This window comes from Lathamus discolor, chromosome 11 (genome assembly GCF_037157495.1).
Source record: "Lathamus discolor isolate bLatDis1 chromosome 11, bLatDis1.hap1, whole genome shotgun sequence".
Lineage (NCBI taxonomy): Eukaryota > Metazoa > Chordata > Aves > Psittaciformes > Psittacidae > Lathamus > Lathamus discolor.
In genome coordinates this window covers 9,680,364-9,704,168 of record NC_088894.1, presented here as the reverse complement: position 1 = coordinate 9,704,168, position 23,805 = coordinate 9,680,364, and the positions used below count along the sequence as shown (strand labels likewise).

The following is a 23,805-nucleotide window of genomic DNA, read 5'->3' as shown; positions in this document are numbered from 1 at the left end:
CTCATCAAATAGCTGTCTTTAAAGCAAGAGGGATCTTTTATTCCAGCAGAAAAATTACCAATTCATCAGTGAGCTGGAAGGTGATGAGTGTTTGTAAACATTACAGTCAATATCATTTTCTCATCCTCTCCCTCACTGTTGATTTAGCCTGTTTAACTGCGTCATTTACCTAGTCAAGCTGTGTCTATACACTGTATACCACAAATGCTGGGGTCCCTGCACCAAATTACAGCCACCCAGCATTACTCTGATGTGCTTTTTAGCAAACTATACCATTTGTACAAGAGAAGGGTAAATAGGGCACAGAGTGAGCAGAGATGCTCAGCCCTGCACTACCGCACCTCCTCCTGGCAGTGTCCTAAGGAGACTTATTCCAGCGGCTGAGATGTGGCTCAGTGCTCTAGAATGGAGACAGTCGGTGATGGGGAAGTAGATGGTTTGTCCGTGTAATAGCCCAAGTCCACATAGTCCTGTTACCAGTAGCTGTGGGGATGCTATGGGGCATTGGAGCTTCATGATCTGTCCTGATGCATTGCCTCTGTTCTTGTAAATGATGGTAAAAAAAACCTGTGTCAAAGAAAATGCGCCACATTTTAACAATTTTATTGTGTGACAAGATAACCACTAATAAACTCACCCTTCTACCTGAGAGTACTGCACAATTGTCAGCAAATTTGGTATCACAAAATGTATGGGTTTGGATTATCCTTAGTAGCCAATTTTCCGGATGAGAAAAGTTACAGAGAAAGAGGTAAAATTAATTGGGTTTAAAATCAGTGGCAGGATCAAACCCTTCACAGCTCTTGACTCTGAGTCTTACATTTGATCCCTAATGCAAGGTGTGTGCCTATGGGAGGCATGAATCGGTCCTTATTCATCACTTCTCCTGAAACTTCTTCTAAGCCTTTCTTTATTTTTTGAGGCTTACTGAGAAAAGCAGATTCCCATATTTTTAGGAATGTCAGCTGGAGACTGGAATTGGATTGAGAGGGGCTAAAACATTATGCTAATGGATTTAGGTAAAAGTGAGATCCATCTGACCTGGTTAACACCAAGTCCAACTGCTGTACGATGAGGCCCAACAACATGTGTTGGCCCCAGGGATGGAGAACCACAATGGGAGCTGTTTCAAGATCTGTAGGAAGAGATGTGCTCTGGATCTTCCCAGCTTCACACAAGTGGGCTAAAAGGCTGGAAATTCCAGTCCTCTCTTCAGTTACAGCACTGGAGTACAGTAGCCCCAGCCAAGATGTCACAGATCTCCTGGAGGGCTGTGCTTTAAAGGTACCACGTAGGCTGTGTGCTTGCTAGAAACACCACAAGCCCATTGGGCCCAGACGGAGATTCCACTGCTACCAGCAGTTGTACCATCGCACAGCCCCTTGAGCAGCTATGGGGGTCTGGGTCTGTGGTGCATTTGTAGGCAGCCTGACAGGTTCAGGTGGTGCCCAGCTTGCAAAACCAGCACCAATTACAACTGAGAAACTGGAAGAGCCCATGAGACAGAGGAGAATGATGGGATGGTGGGCACTCGCTGTGTTTGGTCTTCTCAAGGATTTCCCAGAGCTTATGTTAAAGGCTCAGACCACAGCCTGGCTCAGAACCACTTGGCTGATAGGCAGGGTGTGTGTAGCCTGGTAGTGGTGTTTGTGGGTGTCTGTATCGGTAGTAACAATAGCATTAATAGAGCTTTCCTGTGGTGCAAATGCAGGTGATTCCCTGGATTCCAGGGAGCCCCATGGGGCTCTGCGGAGACTTCAGTCAAAGGGCTGCAAAAGAGAAAAAGAAGGGAATTGCTTTTCTCTTCCTTTTTGGCAAATCAGAAGTTGGAGCAGTGAGCAGGGTAGATTGCTGGGTGCTGTGAACTGTGTTGGCTATATCTCTCTGCATCCCTCCCAAGCTCTTCTCCAGATCAGTAATACAAATACATGTAAATCCCATTTTACAGGCACCATAGGACTAAACTAATTTAGGGCCAAATTTTCTTTTCAGCATACTTAAATATAGAGTAAATTTCCTCAAATTTTGGCCTGATGCTTAAAACCACATGAGTAACCCTTGGCACATGGAGCAAATCCTAAGCCACTCCTATCTCCTCTGACTTCTTCCCCAGTGTAAAGGGATTTGCTGGTCCTCACAGTTTCTCATATCAATGATGACAAAAGAACATGGGCCTCCCAGCTTCCAGGGATGTTCTGAGCATTGTTTGGGAAGCTCTGGACTTGAGTTGTTCGTGAGCAACTTCTTCATTTGGCTACTCTAGGAAATCTTGCTGGGACACCCAATATGGGGCTCCCGGCAGGATAAACACAGGGGGCATTTCACAGCTCATGCTGAGTCTATGCTGCAGCATCCTTGCACAGGTTTAGTATAGGAAATGGGAAGGCATTTCATCACACCTCTCCATGGGAGACGTGCAAGTGACCTGCAGGGTGGTTGGGCTAAGGCAGGGGAGAGCCCATGGCTTTGCTCAAAGCTGTGTCTGCCCCCATAGGACTACACATACCTGATAGAGCTGCAGAGACCTGGATGGGCAGAAGAACCTCCTGAGCGCTTAGTCACTGTCCCACTGCAGCAGAAACATGTGCTAAGAAAATGCAGTTGGAGGAATTTAAGGCATTGGAAGTCAAGGTATGGGATGAAAACCTCAGGGACGGTTTCAACCCCAAGCACTAGGTTCATCTTACCAGTCTACACCACAACACAGGTGGGAGGATGATTCATACAGTGGGAGTGGGGGAAACTAGTTAAATATGCTTATGGGATAAACTAAAATACAAGAAGTTTCACCTCAACATGAGGAAGAACTTCTTTATGTTAAGGGTGGCAGAGCCTGGAACACGCTGCCCAGGAGTCTTTCTCTGGAGATATTCAAAACCTGCCTGGATGCGTTCCTGTGTAACCTGCTCTAGGTGGCCCTGCCTTGGCAGGGGGGTTGCACCCAGTGATCTCCAGAGGTCCCTTCCAACCCAAACAATTCTGTGATTTCTGTTATATAGTGGAAGAAATGCATTAAAAAGTTGAAATCCTTGACTCTAACCAGATCCTTCCTTCCAGGCAAATTGGAAGCAGTTGGTGACGTGGAGACTTGCAAGTGATAGACAGAAATTAGAACCAGCCCTTACCAGGAACAGCAAAGTCATCAGTTACAGATGCGGTCAGGAAGAGGTTATATTTGTACAGGGAATCATAGAATCATAGAATCATAGAATGGTTAGGGTTGGAAAGGACCTCAAGATCATCCAGTTCCAACCCCCCTGCCATGGGCAGGAACACCTCACACTAAACCATCCCACACAAGGCTTCATCCAGCCTGGCCTTGAACACTGCCAGGGATGGAGCACTCACAACCTCCCTGGGCAACCCATTCCAGTGCCTCACCACCCTAACAGGAAAGAATTTCCTCCTTATATCCAATCTAATGGATATATGGGAGAATGGGAGAAGGATGCTCATTGCTGTGTCTTGGTGTGGATGCAGTAGGCATTGCCCATTGGGAAATAGGCATGGATGGAGCTGCAGTTTCCTTAGAAGATAACAGGGGTATTAACATTAAAGAGGAGAGATTGTTTAGATTGTTTGGGGAGGAAGAGAAGGGAATGAGAGAAGAGAGAGCTATTTGAAAAGGAAAAGGATTTATTAGCCTTTGAAAGCAGGGATCTGAGAGAGGCTGGAATGGGGCTGCTATGTCATTATGGGCTGCAGTTGGAGATGTTTCAGAAAGTAAACTAGTAATATTTTATAGGCCACCTGACCAGAAAGAACAACTGGACTGTGAAATGACTGTGCAAATAAAACAGGCATGTAAAAAGGAGAGAGTGGTAGGAATTGAAGATTTTAACTACACAGCATAGACTGGAATACATTAAGGGAAGGAAAATAAGGCTGGAGTTACGTTTGCAGATCAGACAGAGGCCTGCTTTCTAATTCAGTCTGAGCATCAACTGCACAGCTTTGGTATTACAGAGGGATGCATGAGGACACACACAATAGGGGAGAGCCCTGGGGAGGCAGCTTTGACGGGTTCCAAGGAAAGAAAGATTATAAAGGTGGATAGTGAAGCAAGGGATAAAGAAAAAAAAAAAGAAATAAATGGTGGGTTAGGCCTTAGAGCATGAATTTCAAATATTTGGGTGTCATTGGGCTCACAGTTCCACAGAAGCAAGCAGTGGTGTGTCTGCAAGTGTCAAATCATGATGCCCTGATGAATTAAAACCTGCAGTAACTCAGCTTTACCCCAGGTGAAGCTCTGTCTGCCATTAGTTAGGCCTGGGGAAATTCTGGCCCACTGACACCAGTGGTAAAAGTCACACTTGATTTAAAGAGGCCAAGACTTCATGCCTGATCTCATCATCTCGTTGGGCAGGAGGATGATTAGGGGAAGTGGGAGTACAAAGCTGGTTTGAGGAGCCAGGGAGACTTCCCAGTGGGAAGAAGGTCCATTGTTTCATCGCCTGCTATATGCACTTCTTAAAGAGTCATCAGGGAGCGAGAGACCCACTATCAAAGGTAATGGTTTCAGGCCGCTAACGGCAAAGCTTGAGACCATTGGTGTCTGCATCTCTGCAAGCACAACCAGCAGGATCTGGCAAAGATTCATTTGCCAAAGGTGGTTTGGGTGGCCCTGTTCCAGGTCCTGGGCCATCTCTGTGCAGAAATGAGTCTGGATCAGCTGGTGCATGGGGCTGGTGCCTACAGACTGCACTGCTGAAGGGCCTTGCTCCTTGCTAGGAAACTTGGGGGTGCCTCCAAAGCTGCAGTGCTGCACCCCGTGGGACCTGCTTAACTTAGAAGTATTGAATTGCTCTGCAAGTATATGGGCTTTGGTATTTTGTTATGGAGGTTTTCATAACTGTGGAGACTCCTACCTTGTTAATTCTTCTCTCTGGCTGGTTCAGAGGTGCTGCTACCAGCTACATATGAGCATGACAGAGGTTTATTACTTATTTTTAAACTGGAGGAAAATGGTTCCCTTCTGGACGGGGTACATGTGTATGGACACGTATAAAATGGACAAGGAATAGCTGATTTCTGAGCACTGTAGCTGCCATGCATTATACACTGTTTTCCTGTATCTCTTATGCTTGACTTCACCTCGTATTTAAAAAATAAAGGTAGGTAGCATGGAGGGAAATTTGAGAGGCTTTAGAAAGTTGTAGATGGGTCTGAAGCAGCTGCAGGTATGCCATGTAGTAAGATGTGACTTTTATTACAGTTGTAGAGCTACTGCCAAAAAATGGCCTTCTTGGTTTATTCCTTTGTATTTAAAGAAAGTGTGTGTTTAGGGGAAGGAGAAGGAAGAGGTTGTAAAGAGTGAAATCAAACCCTGGATAGCAGCAGGTGCCAATGAATCAGTCCCAGCTCTCAGTTACCATTACTGGCTGCATGGATCAATAGAAGTCTCCTGACTATTAAATAAGGGTTCAGCCTTTGTATAAAACATTACCCAATAACCAGCCAGTCTATATTCAGTGAATGCCTCATGAAAGACCCTGACTGACACCTCTAAAGAGAGGCAGCTCTGTGCACAATCACTTAGCAGGAGAAGCAGAAGCTGAATTTTAAGAGTCTTTATAACACCCCACCCCACCCCCCTTGCTATTATTATAAACATTATTTAAGTTTGTAATTGAACGAAAATGAGCACTCCAGTAAAATGATTTTCTGTGTAAAGGCTACCATAGAGAAAAACAACTGTATTTGTGTTGCCAGTGTTTGCTTAGGAAGATGAGGTGTGCTGAGACAGGGGCTCGGACATCCAGGGAAGCTGTGGCTCATGACTGATCCAGTGGGAACAGAGGGTGTAAGCGGGCCCAATGCTGGATCTTGGCGTGCAAGTGGACCCCCCCTGTGCAGGCAGGCACTGCCCAAGCCCCCTGGCCTCAGTGCAGTTCTGACAGCAGCACTCCTCAGTTGAAGAGCAGCAATTTGCAAACTGTGGGGGGTCATCCTTGTGCACGGCAACAGATGCTCCTGATGTCCACAGCCAAGGACCCACACTGTTGGCAAAAATGTTGAATCAAATGTGAATGCCCCTTCCTTCCTTTCCTGTTTCTCCCAAACTTTTGAATTTGGCAAGCAAAAGTTCTCCCCAAATACCACTAAAAGTAGTGGCTGTTCAAGCAGATTTTCCTTCAGTTGATAATGTGTTCTGGAGTAAGGAAATGTGCATTTGTTTATTAAAACTGAGATATCTCCCCCCCCCCCGCAAGACAAGCACTATCAGTGACAGTTGTCTTAGTTGCTAATCCATTTTTCCACTCCTTCTTTAACATCTGGTGGAGAGGTTTCATCCATTCTCACTACTCATTAAACAAATCTTCTAGTAGAAGTAGCAGGCTGTAATAAAGAGATTTTTAATCCCTTTTCACTCCAAACAACATAGGCGCAACAGATACTTTCCTTTTGGTTCACCTCGAGTTGTTGTGGGGGCTCTTAAGAGTCCGGTTGCATTTCTCAGATTGACTTGGAGGATTGTAAGCAGTGGCTGACCTCCTGGTAGCTGAAGTGTACTTCGTGACAATGCTTTTAAGATGCTTAAACATTCTAAAAGGCAGCTCTAGTCAGAGAAAGGCGGCCCTGCTCTGGCTGGCACGGGGGAACAGTGCTGCTGTGTATGGTGTGATGCAGGGGTGAGTGCTGCACTGGCTCGTGCTCACCAAGACCTCAGTCTTTGGCCTCTGCTGTCTGCAAAGCTCCTGCTTCTCCTGCAACAGGAGCTGCCAGGATGGTGCAGTTTGTGAGAGGGCTGGGATCTGTTCGGTGAGAGCCAAGTGTTGATCTGAACTGCTGATGCTCAGGATAATTAAACAATAGAAGCAAAATGATTAATAAGGTTCTTTCCTAAGGCGTGGAGAAGGCTGAAGGCCTGGAGAGGAGCCACTGAATTTGACTAAATAAGCTTAGCAGAATAGGAAGATTTTCAGCAATTATTGGCTTATTTTTTCCTCAGGCTTTCTAACCCACTGCTCTGACTTACTGGCTTAAGACACTCCTTACACCCACATCACATTTTGCCTTGGGCCATTCTGGTGCTCTTGACAGCTGTCTAGGGCAAAAGGAAATCACCCGACCACAAATGTTTTCTCATAACTTCATAACAAGGGGATCTGAAGAAGTCACAACCTTGGAGGTTCAGACCCTGCTTTAAAAGCGAGATAAAATTAGGACCTGAAAACCCTCTGCATGTCCAGCTGGGCTGCTGGGTTCACAAATTAACAGCAATTAGCAGCAGTTTGAAAGCGGTTACCTGAATTGCTGAAGTCATGGTCAGCGTTAGAAGCCAAATCACAGCCACTCGATGCTGCTGTTTTGTACCTGGTTGGCAATGCAGGTCAGTAGGGAAGCACTGGGATGTGGTGGAACTTCTGCGGGGGCTGAGTCCCATGTGCTGCTGGGTGGCAGGGCATGAGGGCACTGCGGTTTGCCCTCTGGCAGTGCTAGGTGGGCAGCACAGTCTCGACATGATGGTTAGTGTTCAAGCTAAAGCTAACCCATGTTCAGCACTGACCTGGCTGCTGACCATGCCAGGGTAGGGAAAAGAGAAAGATGCCTTTGAGGCTACCCCGCCTTTGCAAACTATGCCAGAAGATGCAGAGCCATGGTGTCACACTCACCATGGAAGCAGGTCTTGCTTGTGCAAGCTGCTTGGTTGTCTCCATTGTGCATGTGAGTTGGCTTCACTGATGGCTGTGAATGTGCCTCCTGCACCTTGAAGTGCGTTTGTGTTAACCCTGCTGAATGCAACTGTTCACACCAGTGACAGCTACTGTCATGGCACATTTTTGATACCTGGAGGAGATTTAAGTTGCTGAGGGTTTCACCTGTATGCTGTTGATGTTCAGAGTTTGCAATGCTGTGTGTCTGAACCAATTAAAGGGTGTCTGTAAGGGAATGACATTAAAGGAACTGGGAACAGACATACGTCCTGACACCGTGCTTATGGATGTTACAGTTCAATGATTGACCTGTTGTGCACTGTTGTCTGCTGATGGTCCCTACACCCCCACCCTACAACAGGTGGATCAAGCAACGACTAGAAAATAATAACAACCTGCTGTCTTCCCACACAGAGAAGCCAGCAGGCAAACTGTGGGAGAGGAAATGCAAATTGATGAGTTGGTGTTCAGGGTCTTTGGTTTTCTCTGCAAATGGATGCAAGGGAATCTTGGGACTACATTGGGCAGGTTAGGGTCCTTTAAATGCCAAAAGCTTGAAGGATCCATCTGGATGGATCTCACTTGGATGTCCCTGCTGAAGACAAGGCAGACAATGAGCTGCCTTTTAACTTCTTCATGTTTTATTTAGGTCTCTTTTTCCTTTGAATTTGTTCAGAAAAGGTGCACTCATTCTCCACACCCCTGTCCCCTGTGCAGAAAGGAGCAATGGGGAGGTTGTTGTGGTTTCAGTGTGACTCTGCCTGTCTGAACTACTAAGAGATGAAGCAACTGGCCCGAGGTCGTAAATAATTCACTGAGCTTCCCTGATGATTTTCGATACGCGTGCTCCAGCACAAGTGCTCCTTGGGGAGTTCGTATTTCAGTTTTACTGTGGATACCTGTATATGGTTACTTTCCCTTTTTTGGACAATTACCAGTGCTCAGCCTGAAAGCCTGGGTTGAAGGTTGACATAGTGTTCCTGGGAATAAATCTGTCCGCAGGTTTGATAATGGCTGAGGATCTGGGCCTTTCTCTGTTCACTGTTCCTTCTCCTGAGTTGTGTTGGAAAGCCTTGAAGGGATGTTCTTGTAGCTCTGAAATGTACTGCCCTGTTCTGATTTCACCTGCAGCTATGGCGTGTGGCTATAAGCTCAGCTGCACGCATCCTGACCCCCTTGCTAGCTGTGTGGTCAAATACTTGGGTCTTGTCTGAAGAGCAGTTGGAGGTCCATGGTGCTGCTCCATGGTGCATCCGACAAAAATGCAAAGCAGTAGCTACTGGCTATTAAAAAGCATAACTAAAAGTTTAATTACTTCTGAAAATAGCGATGTCACTGGCTAAACATGCAAATCCCACTGCAAGCCAAGGAAGAAGTGCAGGTTTCCTGGAGGACCCTTGTTGGGTGCACTTATGAGAGTCAGAAGTGGAGGGAGAAGATGGGATCCAGGTAAGGCGAGCAATGGGTGCCCTACCTGTCCCAGTTAGATCACCCTCCCCAGACTGCCTTCCTTCCCTACCAGTCTGTCTGTCCGTCTGTCTGCCTCCCATTGCAGTACTTATCTGATGGTCTAAGTCACTTACTCTTATTTACATTGCCCACAGGGCATGTTGGATTGGAGCACATTTCCTCTCTTGTTACAGCTGATGAATGCAGCCCTATTAAAATATCATCTCATCCTCACACTAGATTGCAGTCTAAGATAATATGTGTTTTTTCTATATCATTTTTACAAGAAAGATTATGTTAAATGCCAGACCCAGTAAATATTTCAAGATCCACTGCATTGCTGAGAACAGTTTCTCCCCGGGCATATGTTTCAGAGCCAAAGAAAACACTGTAAAAATTTCCTTCCTGTTTAATTTTTTTAAAGGGCATTTTCCCTATATCTCTTACTGAAGTGACAAGTTGTCGTGTTCCATGATCTTATGACAGTTGCGGATGTACCTCAGCAGGGAATCTGCCCCAAGTTTACATTTAAAATCACAAGACCCTGATTCTGATCTTTCCTTTTTATCAGTTTAAATCTTTGTATGGTGTAGGACTTCCAGCTTTACCTCATTGTAATCAAGATCAGAGTTGCTCCTAATTATAACACTTAACTCCTGTGTAGTGCTTTACACTTTCCAGACTCTCTATGCTCATCAATTAATTAATCCCCGCAGCAGTATTACATTCCCACTGAAATAAAAATGGGAAACCAAAGCATGAGGGTGAGAAGAACTTGCCAAAGGCAGAGGCGATGGAGCCGGTGCTGACACCATCAGCACAGTCGCATGAGTCCTCCCCTGTCTCGCTCCAGCTGCCTTCTCCTGACTGTACTGTGAGCACTCCAAACATCTCCAGGGGGGTCCTGGGAAGATCCCACAGTGGGATCTGGATTCCTCTGGATTCTGGGGGCTAGGTGGTGGTTTAGAGAAACCAAAAAGCTCACCAAGGCCTGCTAGTGAATGTGCATTGCTGGGTTCTTGTTGGGAAGGAGCCAGAGGGATGGCCAGGCATTGGAAATAAAACCTTGAACCCCTGAAACTTCCCCTTAGATGTACATGTATCTCAGGACAAGCACATATAGCAGCCATATGTCTGAAAATCTTACAGATCTGTACACCTAATGCAAGCAAAGGTGGAACCAGGTTTGTTCTGTATTTCAAGCATTTGCTCCATGCTCCGAAGTTCTCACTGTCCTGGGCTGATGTTAAACGATGTTAAGGACAGTGAGGAGCAAAACAGCTTGGGCAGGAAGTGAACAGCCCCAGTTCTAATGCCAGTCTCTTTCTGCAAGTAATTCTCTCTCAAGCCCTCACTGGGCAGATTATCCTTCCTGGTGTGCCTCTGCAGGGTAACTTCCTGACATAGCTGTGTCACAGTAACTGCCTTGTGCAAGCTGCACCAGGATAAATCCCTGCAGAGCTTCTGGAATAAAAGCTAAGGCTGCACAGAGACATGCTTCCAGAACACGATACATTTCATTCCAGAATAATACCCAGGCAGGGTATTTTACTGGTCTATCTGCAGTGGGTTAATTATTCTGGTACAGCTGTTTTGGGAAGGTGTTTCCCTGTAGACAAGCCCGTGGAGGATAAAGGAGAAATGTGAGCTTGTGGAGGGATTAGGCAGAAGGGTGGGATGTTTAAAGGTTCAGCTGAGCTTCAGACAGATGAATTGAAACATTTGGAGGTTTCCCCGTTGCTTCTCATGGAGATTGGGTCACTTTTATCAAAGGAAGAATAAAAAGTACTGAGATGCAAATCTTTTCTTACAAAGTTGGTGAGTTGGAGAGCGAAAAAGAGAGAAGTGACATCAAGAGTTAAAGCAGGACTTTAGATTGTGTGATTTTGGAAGGTGTGAGTCATTAGGAAAGAAGGGGGGGGGGGGGGGATAATTCTCTCTGGTCACTATGCAGTAATGCAGAGCAGTTGTTCCAGTGTTTATTTCTCTGTTTTCCAGCACGGAAATTGTTGGCTTGCACCATTGGGAGATAGGGATTGTGCAAACTCAAATAGAAAAGCAAATACTCACCAATACAATAGCAGCTGATGCCAACTCTAACACCTGATGCAAGTATGTTAAACAGATTAGAGAAGGAGGGATCATTAGAGGAAATAAGTATTCTTTTAACTTTCATTTCCTGAAGGGTTTTGATTTGTTTGGGGTTTTTTAAGAATAACTGGAACAACTGCACTGGCCTGGAGGTGCACACCAGGTCAGGGCAGAGAGAAGGCTTTGATTTCTGCGTTTGTATTAGAGTCTGAAACAGAGAAAAGGACTTCATTACAAATAGGAGCAGCAGGAGATGGAATTGTTTATTCGTCTTACAGGGTATTAATAGTTTGAATCAATATTTCATTAATATAATTAATTCTTATATGCTTTTTTACTTAAGAAAAATTGAAGATCAAACACAAGCCAAGCCAGCTGGTGTTTGTGTTCCTCCTGAAGGTCCTCTCTCCTGTGCGTGTGGGTGTTTGTCCCTTTCCCCCAGTTTATTTTCTTTTTAAACCCTGAGGTTGACAAAACTCAGATTATTATCAGGTTTTTATTGTTGCCTATGTTAACATCAGCCCTTTTCAAGGAAATGAACTTAAAAAGCAGCCAAGTCTGCTGACATGGTATTGTCTGCTGAAAATGCCTCTGGTCATGGCTGCTTCTCTCAGCTTGGTTACAGGTATGTGAATCATTGCATCATTTTTCTCCTGCTTTCTCTGACCTTGCTGCTTTGTTTGTGTTTTGGGGTTTTTGAGCAGATTCATAGGGCAGAGTCATGCAGGAGATGCTGCAGCAGTCACCTGGGCTGCCAAGCAGTTCTGTGTTGCATGCCTTGGACAAAGACCATGGCTGCTCCAGGCCCCATTAGAGTTCCTGTTCTGTGATTGCTGTTCCTGGTTGCTTGCGGGCTGTGGTAGGCTGAAAGCTCTCCCAGTGTGGAACAACCTCAACATGGGTCTCTACTATGCAGTTGCTAATGTTTGAGCATCCTGACTAACAGTGCCAGGGCAAATCCCTGCTCAAGTTATTGTGTCGTCTTCTGTTTATTTGTGTATGAGGGCACTCTCTGCACAGAGCCAGTCTAAACTCACCAGGCTGAGAGATGGTTTGCTGAAGGACCTAACTGCACCAGTTCTCTTCCCACCTGAGCCGCCTCTCCCCTGTCTTCCAAAGATTCCCTCTGCTGTGCAGACTCAGGGCTTGTCCTGACCCTGGTTAAGGAGAGAGCTGAGAGCTCTAAGATGCTTCTGGCTTCACCAGTGCAGACACAGAGTACACAGCAGGAGAACATCTGCCTACAGGGAGTACTGTGGACTGGTAATGCTTGAATAATTTCTGCCTGCTCCTCTGGTGCAAAGTGGACAGATCCCAACCCAGCATATAGCAAAGGCAGGTGCTGGATTCTCTTCTAGCAGAGTAAGTTACCCTTGAATACAGCTCCTTCCCATCCTGGAGGAAGCCTTTGCTCTGTGGAGGAAGGGCAGCAGCACAGCGCTCAGGCAAACTGTGTGCTATGGAGGATCTCTGTGGAGTAGAGCCCCACATTTGGAGGCTTTGGACCCAGTGTGATTGTCCCTAGGCATAAGAGGGTCAGGAGGGGAGCTCACATCCAAATGCAGATGTTAGTCCCCTGTATAAAGGAAAAAATGGTATTTGGGGAAATTTCTCTTCTTGCATATCTAGTCCCAGCCTTGAACTGTCCTTCTTGATCCCACAGAGTTACCCTGTAGCTGATTTCTTCTCTCCCAAAGTTTAACTCTTCTAGAACAGAGACTCAAATGTGTTTTCTGTTTGTTCAGGGTTAGGCTAGCAGAGCCATTCAGACAGGCTAAGAAAAGCCAGCCAAGCAGGACAGAGAAAAGAAAGCCTTCGTATGCTTTGTGGATTGCTCTCACGGTTGGTGAAACTGGCAGGACAGGAAAAAAAACTGTGCTTGTCTGTGTGTGTATGTGGAAATCTCTGCAGCTCCAGTCTAGACCTTCCCTGCTGTTCAGGGAATGAGGGAAACTGCAGCCGGAGCAGCGAGGCTGGGTGAAATCATAATAGTCCCATTGACATCAGCCTGCACTCGCCGGGTGTGCAGACCCAACACCCTGTCAGGGGAAATGTCTCGCACTCGCGCTGACACTCTGCTGTGACTGCGGGACCCTGGCTAACACCAATTGCACTGCTTTCTCATGCAACAGCCAACATACCAATCGAGACACTTCCTCTGAGCTTTAAGTAGATCCAGGAGAGCTGTAGATCAGATGTTGTATAAGTAAACAGCACTTCAGTACCCCATTTATACAGAAACATGTATGAAGTATGGTGAGAGTAGCTTTTCCTTCCGTAGTGCCATCAATGCTCTCCACTTCTGATGTGAGAAAATCACATACGCTACCCTGGAGACTGAAACACGTTGAGGTTGGCCAAAGATGGTGCGTTGAGCCATATGTTGACCCAAATCGTCAGGAGATTCTGTGGGTTTCGTGTCCCAGCTTTGTTGCATTCAGGCCCTCCCTTGTGTTTGTCAGGCTTCCAGGGACTGATGTCTGGCATTCCCACCCTGTCTGCCACCCAGTCCCAGTGAGCTTTTTGCTGGAACAGGAGCCTTTGATTTTTTTCATTTTGAAATGACTTTGGGGGTTGAAATTTCTTTCCTGGGTATTTTTTTAAGCTTTCAGATGAAAAGAATAAAAAGGCTGCATCCAGAACAAACCCTTTTGTGTTGGAGGCAAATGAAATGTTTCCCCTTTCCCCCTGCCCCCCTTTTCTGTAATTTCGTAGTGGTTTAAAACACAAACTGGAGTCAACCAGAAATGACGTTAGAGTGCTAATATCCTCTTTTCCTTCCTTTCGTTGGCACTGATGCAGTGCACTGCCTGCATCCTGGCTTCCCCAGAAGACACTTCCCGGGAGCCTCTTGTTTCCCTTAGAAATCCAGCCCCGGCTCCCCAGGTTGTTCCTGTATGTACCAGATTAATGACATCAACTCCACCAGTCTGTATTTGCTGCTGCAAAAATAGCAAGGTGGTGACTCAAAACGAAAAGTGCTTTCCAAGTGGTTATGTTGTATTTAGTATATTAACCACCACCCCTCAGAGGAGGCGGATGCATGTGGAGGAGGAAGAGGTTGTTTTGGAGATTTTGTGCAAAACTTCTTTTGACTGACAGCATTCTGTGACAGTTCCCAAAACCTCCCGAATTCACTTATCTTTTGGCAGTTCTCCTCCCCAGCCTGCTGCCTCTCCTCCTCGGGATACTGAGACATTGTACAGAAACAATAAAAGCAGCACCTGGCACACTCCCCCCACCCCAGCCCCGTGGCACAGGGACATGGGATGAATGCAGCTCGAGACTCGGTTCTCAGCAGATGGACGTAGCACAGTGATGGCTTCAGCAGCCTTCAGAGTCATTTTGGCCCTGGTGACCAGGATTGGATCATGTGTCCCTGATTTTCTGAGCTGCTGCTGACTTTTAAGACCTGCTGCATGGCTAACTGATGGAAAATAAAACCTTTATAAGCGCTACCGGCAGCAAGGGTGAGAGAGGAGCTTATTATGAAAGCCGTATACAGCATTCTGGCCTATGCTACAGCTGTGTATTTCAGTTGTGCTCTGCAAACTTTGCCCCTGCAGACTGATGGAATATGGCTAGATGGAGCATGGATTCACTTTCTAAAGGAAATGAGGATATAAATTCATTTAAGAAATGACATGCCAATTTTTCTTGCTCCGTTTTCCTCTCATAATAAACGGCACAGCTGCCAGGAATTTTTGTGAAAATAACGCTTGCTTGTTTCTTCTTTTTTCTTTTCCTTTTTTTTTTAATCCTACTCAAACGTTATAAAAGACCCAGAGCCAGATATATCGTAGTTAAGATCTCAGCAGAGGTAAACCTCACTGACCAAATGGAGAGCTGTCCCTGTCCCCACTGGCTGCTGACAATGATAGCGACACAGGCTGCAGCGTTACTTCCTCAAAACTTGGAGAAAATATATAACCCATTTACTTAATGGACTGAGCTATAATGTCATCAGTTAAGTGAATCCTGTGAATAAAGAACAAGATGAAGTAATTGCTTCCAAAACATTTCTGGAATGAAGTAAATCTTCACAGTGACTGGTCTCTTGGGGTCCCACTGATAACCTCTTCTGAGCAAAGTTTGTTCTTCTGTGATACAGAGATCCTTTCCCAGGTGTTACTAAGGACTTAATTCAGTAGCCAGGGTTAAAGGGGGCAGCTTGATCTAACCTCACTGTGCCTGGGCTTGGGGATTGCCATCTTGGTTTGGTTTAAAACACAGCAGCTGGAATAACGGTCCCCTCTAACCACACTGATTAAAATTGTTACAGAGGCTTAGTGCCAAGTGCCGTTAAGCTTGTAAGGGGGTATAATAAAGTCTTAATGCCTCCAGAATACGGTGGCCTAATGATGTGAGCACAACTCCAGAAGTCAGGCCGCTTGACGTGTGTCCCATAAGCACTGTGCAGAGCTGGGAGGTCGTTACTAGAGTGTGTACCCCATGCTGGTGGTGCAGGCTGAGATGCATGTACCCTTAGGAGGTTGACACTTGTGGCAGTGTAGATCAACACTGGAAGAGCCAGGGACCCCCTCCATGGAACAGTGGCTGTTACTGCCACTAGGATCCAAGCCTCATGCTCCTGCACGCACACAGGATGCTGCTGGCTTCAGCCTGTGACCCGGAGCTATGCCGTGCACAATGTGCACAGCTTTGAACACCAGTCCCATGCCTCCTACTCTTCACTTTGCCTCCTTCCCCCTGTGTGGCCAGATTCTGCAGGAAAACAATGTGACCTGTGCAAACCAGCATGTGCATGGTGTGTTTTAGCTGTATTTCTGCATGAGCACCTGTAGGTCATATGCACAGTGCTTATAAACACAGCCAAGAAATGACACAGAAAGCTGGGGTGTGTGTCCCAGCTGAGACAGTTTCAAAACAAATGAAGAAACTGTACTGGTCTGATGTTGCAATCATCACTCCTTGACTGCCGTGGGACACCAGCAGAAGCAAGGTCTGCAGTGCTTGCAGCTTCTCTTCACTTGGCTTCGGGTTTTTTTCCTGAAGAGGCAAATACACTGGAGAGAAAAGGCTGGTGTGCCAACCCCCAGCCAAGCAGAAAATGAAAAGCTTACCTGTCACTGAGTAGCTTGATGATCCGTCTGTAGAGACCCTCTCTGTGCTCCAAGATTTCAGGGGTATTGAGTCCCTGAGATCTAGGTCTAGGTCTTTTTCTGACAGTGAAAAGAAACAACCGTTAGAAGTGATGCTTTTGCAGTGTGCAGGGTAGGAACGCTTCCCTGAATCTTTGCAGCTTTTACTAGTTTGGAAGGGACATCTGGGGGTCATCTAGTCCAGGTCACATAAAATAATCAGTTTAGTCCTTGAATAAAGTTTTTAGAGGTTTCGGCCTCTGTAGCCACACAAACAGCTAATCTGGCCTTTGGCACAACGAATGAGGCAGAAATTTCCAGCTCCAGAGCAAAAGCGAGACAGAGGCAAGAGGTAGGTCAGCCGTGGGCAGGACAGCTCATTGCCTGGTGGCAGATCCGTTTGGCAAGGTTCCCACCCCTGATTCCCATCTTCCCTCCTGTCGCCGCTGCCGAAGGTCGTGGGATCCTCGTGGTTGTACAGAGCGCGAAACCGAGTGTTTGTGTGGCTGTGCTCCGGGGGTCAGGATCCTTGGGGAGTGGGGGCAAGAATGGGAATGAGAATTGTTCACCAGCTGTGCTTACAGAGCAGAATTAGCAGCCCTCCCTTGTTCCTAACCCTCCTTCCTTATCCTTTGCACAATGCCCCTATCTGCCCTTCTCATGTGATCTCTCTATTTCCCTCAGCAATTTTATTTGCACAATGTTGGGGTTTTTTTTTCCCCACATGCTTATTTTTCTGGCTACTTCACGTTGGCTGAAATCTTTAGTTCTTTCCATCTGACTGAGAGGTTTCTGGTCTTGCAATTACTCTGGAAAAAATGTAAGTGCTTAATTACATGCAACAACTGGAAGGGGAGAGAAAAAGGAAATACACAATCACATTCCTTTTGTTTGACAGAAAGGAGAGCCCTGCGGTAGAAAACACACAAAAACGGGTTTCATCAAGAGATCTGGATTCTCTTCCCATCCCAGTGCCTTGTGTGGTTTCCAGCCGGTGCCTGATCTCTCCAAGCCTCCTTGTCTACCTCCTGCTATTCTGTCTTGCTTTTCTTTCATATTTGTTGTGGTGGTGGGCAGTGCAGGGCAGGCAGCATCCAACCTACAAAGTGTCTGTGTCAGCTCACAAAGCACCTTCCCCGTGATCCCCTTGCACTCAGTGGGGAAGAGAGACACCTCACAATGATTCAGATCTTAAGTGGGATAAATCACAGCTCTTAAAAACCCTTTTTCTCTCCATTAGCTGCAGTGGGAACCTAAAACTGCTATGTTGGTAACCTGGACAAAGAAAAGCTAGTGGGAACCTACGCAGCCTGGAGCATATGCAGTGTTTATCACAAGCAGCTCAGCTGAAAACTTTAGCACCTAACTATAGCAAATTATAATGCTAGGAAAAGCTACTTTTCCTGGGTTTCTTTCACACAAAGAATCTCATTGCTGAATATCACTATCAAAGCAGAGCAGAAATTACAGGAGCTCTTCTTTATTTTTTTTGTAATAGCAGTGAAGGACTACAGGCAAAATCAAGCACTTGTTCTGGGAATAAATAAAAGAGCAGAGGTCTTTGTTAGAGCAACCCATATGGAAACTCAGAGGAAACTTAAAGCCTGATACTTCGTTTGCAAGGCGAAGAAAAAGAATGAAGATGCAGTGGTTGTAGAGGGGAGTTTGCTCTGTCAGGTCATTCTTCAGTGGAAGCGAATACTCTGTGATGAGAGTGCCTCATTGTAGCTGACCTAGGTGGAAGAATTACCTTGAAAGGGAAAGGAACTGCATGGTGTTTAAGTACCTGGCTTCTGAATGAAAAAAACCCTGTGGGATTAAGATAGCAAAATGTTGAACACCAACAAAAATCTCACTTAAATTAAAAACTGAAACCTCTCAGTAGGCCAGACGGTCTTTTGAAACGTGTTTTATCTGAGAACTGCAATAATAATGGAGCATGGAAGTCAGTAAGAGGTTTCTGAAGGCTCTCAAGGCTCAGATGCAACTGCTGGGTGTGAGGATGGAGGTCTCTTTTAGCTAATCTGGTGAAGTCACCTCTCTTTGTCCACCCTCATCATTTTCCCTACGTCACTGCTGCCCTCCTCCTTGTCCTATTCCCCTTTATCTTTGCTCCCATTACATTTTTTTCCAGTTGGGTTATTTTTGATAGATACACTTTTACCTCAATAAAAGCACATTAATGAAGATAATCTGTCATTTGCCACTAGGACTTTGCTTGTTTTGTTTCCCTTCCAACTGTGTGTTGGGATCAGATTTAGCTTCAGCTCTGGAAGATGGGAGGCTTTTCTTTTCCTGCTACCCTGTGCCTGTGCAGCGCCCAGCACCACAGAGCTGTATTCTGCTGCCATAGACTGTATGATGAACCACCATGTGCTGAGCTGTAGGACTCATCAGCCAGGAAGTGGGTGACAGTCCCTACAGTAGCTGTCACAGCCACTGGTTAGCTAAAACAGCAATAAAATGCTAATAATTAATTTGCTATCGCCTTTTCTCCTGGACAGATTTCCTGCTCAGGCACCACTATTTGCAGTGGTCCGTTCCTCAAAGGCTGCATGTTTTCCACCCGACAGGGTATTGAATCCACTCCCTAGGATGTGTTAGGTATTTGTGCAAGCCCCACATCGAGGTGTTGTTGTTATGGTAACTCTTCTGTATTAGTCTTGGTTCCGCATATAGTGCAATTATGAATGCTGGTGTTTTAAAATAATCCGAGCTGTCTGCAGCGCAGGGAGCCAGCATTGCTCAGTAAGTCCTGCACATCCACACTGAGGCAGAGCTGCTTTACCATATGTTGTTAAAATAAAAAGTTGATGAGGGAAAATAGCACATCAGAAATATTCCTGTGGAAAATCAATGGAGAAGTCCACATTTCCCTTGAACTTTTCTCCACAGCTAGGAGACACACTCAGTTTTTCTTTCCTTTTAAATTTATTCAGCCTTGGTTCTCAGGTAATCACATGAGTCCAAATGAGCAAGACTGTGCTGTGCTAATTGAAATGATTATATAAGCTGTGATACTCACACAGAGGTGCTTTAGAAAAGCCCACGTTCACCAGGTCTCTCGAGGTCCAGAAATCGTGCATCCGTGACAGACCTTCCTCAGTTCAGGATAGCCCCAGAAAAGCTGGGGGGGGAGCTGGCAAGTGGAGAGGCACATGCCAAGAGATGGTTTCCCTCTGTGGTTACTCTCGGGGTCCTCAGGTGAGGAGGCAGAGCCTGGCAGAGGCCCAGGACACGGCAAAACCTGCTGACCCTGACCGCTATGCTTGAAGGGGACAGGTGATGTGCTGCTTGCCTTCTCTAGCAGTAACTGACTCTGCCTCGAGGCATGTGATAAAAGATCTTGGGAAGCTCACCTCAGGAATAGCTCCCTCAAACGTGGCCAGGAAAGTGTTAACCTGCATCTCTGTAGTAGAGGTGGTCCAAGCCAGCATCCTGACCTGCAGAGCCCAGCCTGCTCAAGCAGCAAGCAGTTTCTTCAAAGTCTGAATTTCACAGCTCTGAACTTCCTCTTAGCTTGCAGCCTCCAGCCCAAAGCCTCTTTGTCCTGGCCACTTGCTCCCTCTGCCACCTTGGCCATACACAGACCCTTCCTGCAAGGTTCTTGCTGATGCTGCTACAGTGGCCCACAGTGCAAGGACCTCCTCTTGCCCCTTCCTTTTCCGGGTTTAATGTGCTTTTCCTTTTTCTGGATGTGAAGCAGCTCAGATCTCGGCGCAGTACTAAGGATGCACAAAACCACTGAGGACTGCGGCTTCAGCATCCACTATTTGCCTCAAGGCTCCAAAACATTCCCTGGACATTGCCCAGGGGACTATAAATCCACTTCTACCTCTCCAGACTTTGAAGGACATTTTCTCTTGAATAGACCTTCTCTGTTTTCATTCCATCTTTATCTGGGGCTGACACTTTTTAACACAGTAGAAGCAGCCAGGCACTAAAAACAAAGGGAAGCTGAAGTCCTTGACTTCTGAGACTTGCAGCCTGTGTTTAAGAGGGAAAAAACAATCTAACAAACAGAGAAAGTGCTTTTACAGATTTGTCTGTTTGGCTTTTCTAAAACATGAAATAGGCAGAGCACAGATTAGTGGTTTCTTCCATTTCATGAGATACTAAAAAAAGAGAGAAATATTCACAGAATAAGAAGGAAAGAAACAAAGATACAAAAGATTCAGTGTACAAGGTGTTCCTTCGGTTCCTTGGGAAAATGTGCAGGGAGGCTGGAGATTGTTTGTCTGCATTGCAAATCTTCACATGGAGCTTTCCAAAAACATTTCATTTAACCAGATACTTGACCCTCTGTGTGGATAATGTGTCTCCAAAACGAAGGGAGGAAAGGAGGAGGCGAGGAAGAAGAAAGGAACCGTCTTTGCTCCTATTATCTTCAAAGCGTGCCACGTTTCTGCAGGGTTTCTAGATAAACTGTGAAGGAGAGCTCTCCCATCCTTCCCCCCGCTCCGTCTGGTGGAGGCTGATTTCACTTTCTAACCATTTGCTGCAGTGTGTTTATCAGGCCTCAGCTGCAAATAAACCAGATTACCCAGCTGGGCTGGCCTCAGCAGAGCATTACCACTTCCAAAGACTGAAATCAAGGCTTTTTGCTTCATGTTAAAGTACCGACTAAAGCAGAAACGAGTAAAAGGGGAGAGCAGTAAGATGGCCAGGCATCCAAAGCGCTCTGAGCTGCATGGGATAAGTAGTATCTCTTGCCATGGCAAAAGCTCCATCCCTGGTGGTGTTCAAGGCCAGGTTGGACAGAGCCTTGGGTGAGATGGTTTAGTGTGAGGTGTCCCTGCCCATGGCAGGGGGGTTGGAACTGGATGATCTTAAGGTCCTTTCCAACCCTAACTACTCTATGATTCTATGTGAGCATGGGCGTTGCAAGTAGGAGGATGCAGAGAGCAATTGCGCTGATTTCAGGTTAGGCAGTGGGATCAGAAGTGAGGAAAGCAGTGCCCGGAGAGGGGGGAGCTGCAAGGACATAATTCAGCCCAAAAACAGTTTGAAAAAGTCTGGAAAGCAGTTTGGGTGTTGGTTTGGCAAAGGCTGCACTAGTCATCCTAGCAGGCCTTGACATTCCCTTCCTGTATCAGTGAGGGCTTCGCCGTCTCTGTAAGCCACAGCCATTTATTGAATCACTCAGATAAGGACTTGGAGTAGTTTATATTTCAGGCAGCCAGGTTTGAAGCTCTTGGCCCTGGCTTTGAAGAGGAAAATGAAGCTGGTCCTGAACACAGAGGGTGGTACTCACGTGGGTTTTTCTGTCGCCACCATGTGAGACTAGCGCACGCATGCAACAGGCACTGAGCCACAGCCACCAAACACATCCAGACTGCCAGCTGGACTTCAACCAGACATCCAAAGGTGAAATCTTATCTCCATGCCTGAGAGAAAACAGGAGGAGATGCAGATGGTCCCAATAAACCATTGCAGGAAACAAAGTACACTTGATAAGGAGCAAGGGAAAAGGAGGACGAGAATTCCTAATGTCAGTGATTCTGTTAAAGACTTTGACCATGCCTTATGGGAAACTGCAAAGTTAAAATATAAATAAACTGACTTTAAAACCTCAATATTGCAACAGTAGCGGCTGAGTTGAATTTAAATTACCTTCTGTAATTCTTGGAATGTCTAATGCTCTAAGAAAGTGTGATGTTTTTCTTACCTCTTACATAACTTTTTTTTTGGTCAAATTTCTGAAGCAGTGTATTGATTTTGTTTTGTTAAGGCAGAGATTACCATGCCTGTTATCAGCTGCTTACAAATGAGATGCAAGGGCTGGGCAAATTAGGGATCTAGCAATTCAAAGAGTAGGGGATTCTTCTCAATGTCTTGTCCAAGAATCCCTTTTCTCAAAAGTCCCTGAGCATTGAAGAAAGATACAGATGGAAGCATCGTATTAGTGACTGTCATCTTATTTTCTTTATCTGCTGAGCACAGTGCAGAGAGAGAATCATTTCCCAGCTCTAATTTATTCTAGGTCTTGCCCACAAATAAGATGTAAGTGGTGCATTTGCTCTTTGCATCCTGAAAGACCCATTGGCTTGAGAAAAAGGCACTTGTGTATCTGCTCATAAACAGTGAAAACCAGACAGCCGCACACATCAGATCTAATCTGAAGGTGTAGTTTTGTCTTCGCCATCTGAATAGGAATGAGTATTACATCAGCAAGAGCATAGTCTAGTCTCCTCAATGGCTCAGCATTCTGGGACAAGTCCTTACAGAGCTGCAATATTCTGTGTTATTGATTAGAGTTAATTTAATATTGGTATGCCTCTACTGAGCACACAATTATTCTGTACCCTGGCGGGATATTTTCCCCCTTCCAAAGTGGTATATGAGACAAATAAATCTATGGGACACTCTTAGACTGACTGCTGATTCATTTCTGATTCATAAAAATAAACAGATAGCAAGACATATGTCTGAGCCAAACAGCATTTACTCTGTGGGAACATGTGAATGTAATAACACTCTTTAACGGGGTTAAACAATATTAGCCCTCTGATTTGTCATTATTAGTGTCACTAATTCTAGTTTCATGAACATCACTGAAAATATATGGCACGCAAAAAACAACTGCCATAATGTGAGCACATGCATCTGTCTTTCCAGAAGAAAAACAGGCTTGGCAGGGGCTGCAGTTCTGCAAGGATTTGAAACAACAACTTTTTATTCATTAAAATGTGGTTATGGTCTGAAAATGGACTTGGGGGAGAGGAGGAGGGAGGGAAAAAAATGATCTTTTATTACAGACAGCACTTAGCCATTCCAGTTTGTCTTCCATTGGCAATCTGCACTGACAGATACAATGGCTTATTACTGCCCCTATTGAAGCCAATGGAAAAATTCCCTGTTGAATTCAGTGGGAGAAAGACCAGACCCCAAATCTGGACTGCTGTCAACAGTGGGGAGCCAATGTCAGTCTAAACAGAGAGAATTTGGTTTCTTTTCTGCCCTGTGTGTCTTCAGCAAATCACCAGCTAAGTGTTGGATCCAGGCTCTTTATAGCTCTTGAGGAGAGCAGCTGGTCAGGCTTTGCCAAGCTTGTGGAGTTTGAGGCTTTGTGAACCTCGTGAAATATTTACTAGCTGTGCAGAACGTGATTGACTTTTATAAGCTAGCTCTTCTCTGACTGCAGACTGGGGCTTGCCTCTTGGCCAGGACACCGCGGTGTGGCTGGGTCTCCATGTGCCCATGAAGGCAGTGGTCAAAACGTGGCACCTGCACAGGGCTGCGCTCCCCTGAAGCCACAACCTGGAGTGAGTTTCTTCTCCAGCGCGGCCCTGCCTGGCTCTCCCTCCCCTCCTCGCCTGCTGTGCTGCTTGTTTGCGCTGTGCCCACGAGTCTCACTGCGCACAAAGGCTGGCGCAGTGGGGCTTCCCTTCGAGCCGCGAGGGGCTAATACCAATAAATAACAGTACCCCGAGCGGAAGAAACGCCTCCGCTGCAAATGAAGGGCCAAGCTGTCATGAAGCACTGAGCTGGAAACACAGACTGAG

The 23,805-nt window shown here is 46.0% G+C and overlaps 1 long non-coding RNA gene across 1 annotated transcript; it reads right to left on the bottom strand.

Annotated features, from left to right (window-relative positions):
* Positions 1-370: 370 nt before the first annotated feature.
* Positions 371-19,892, bottom strand: LOC136020698 (uncharacterized). Its single transcript, XR_010615457.1, has 3 exons — positions 19,326-19,892; positions 16,283-16,381; positions 371-567 (listed from the first exon to the last, which is right to left on the bottom strand). It is a non-coding gene; the product is annotated as an uncharacterized LOC136020698 (long non-coding RNA).
* Positions 19,893-23,805: the final 3,913 nt, after the last annotated feature.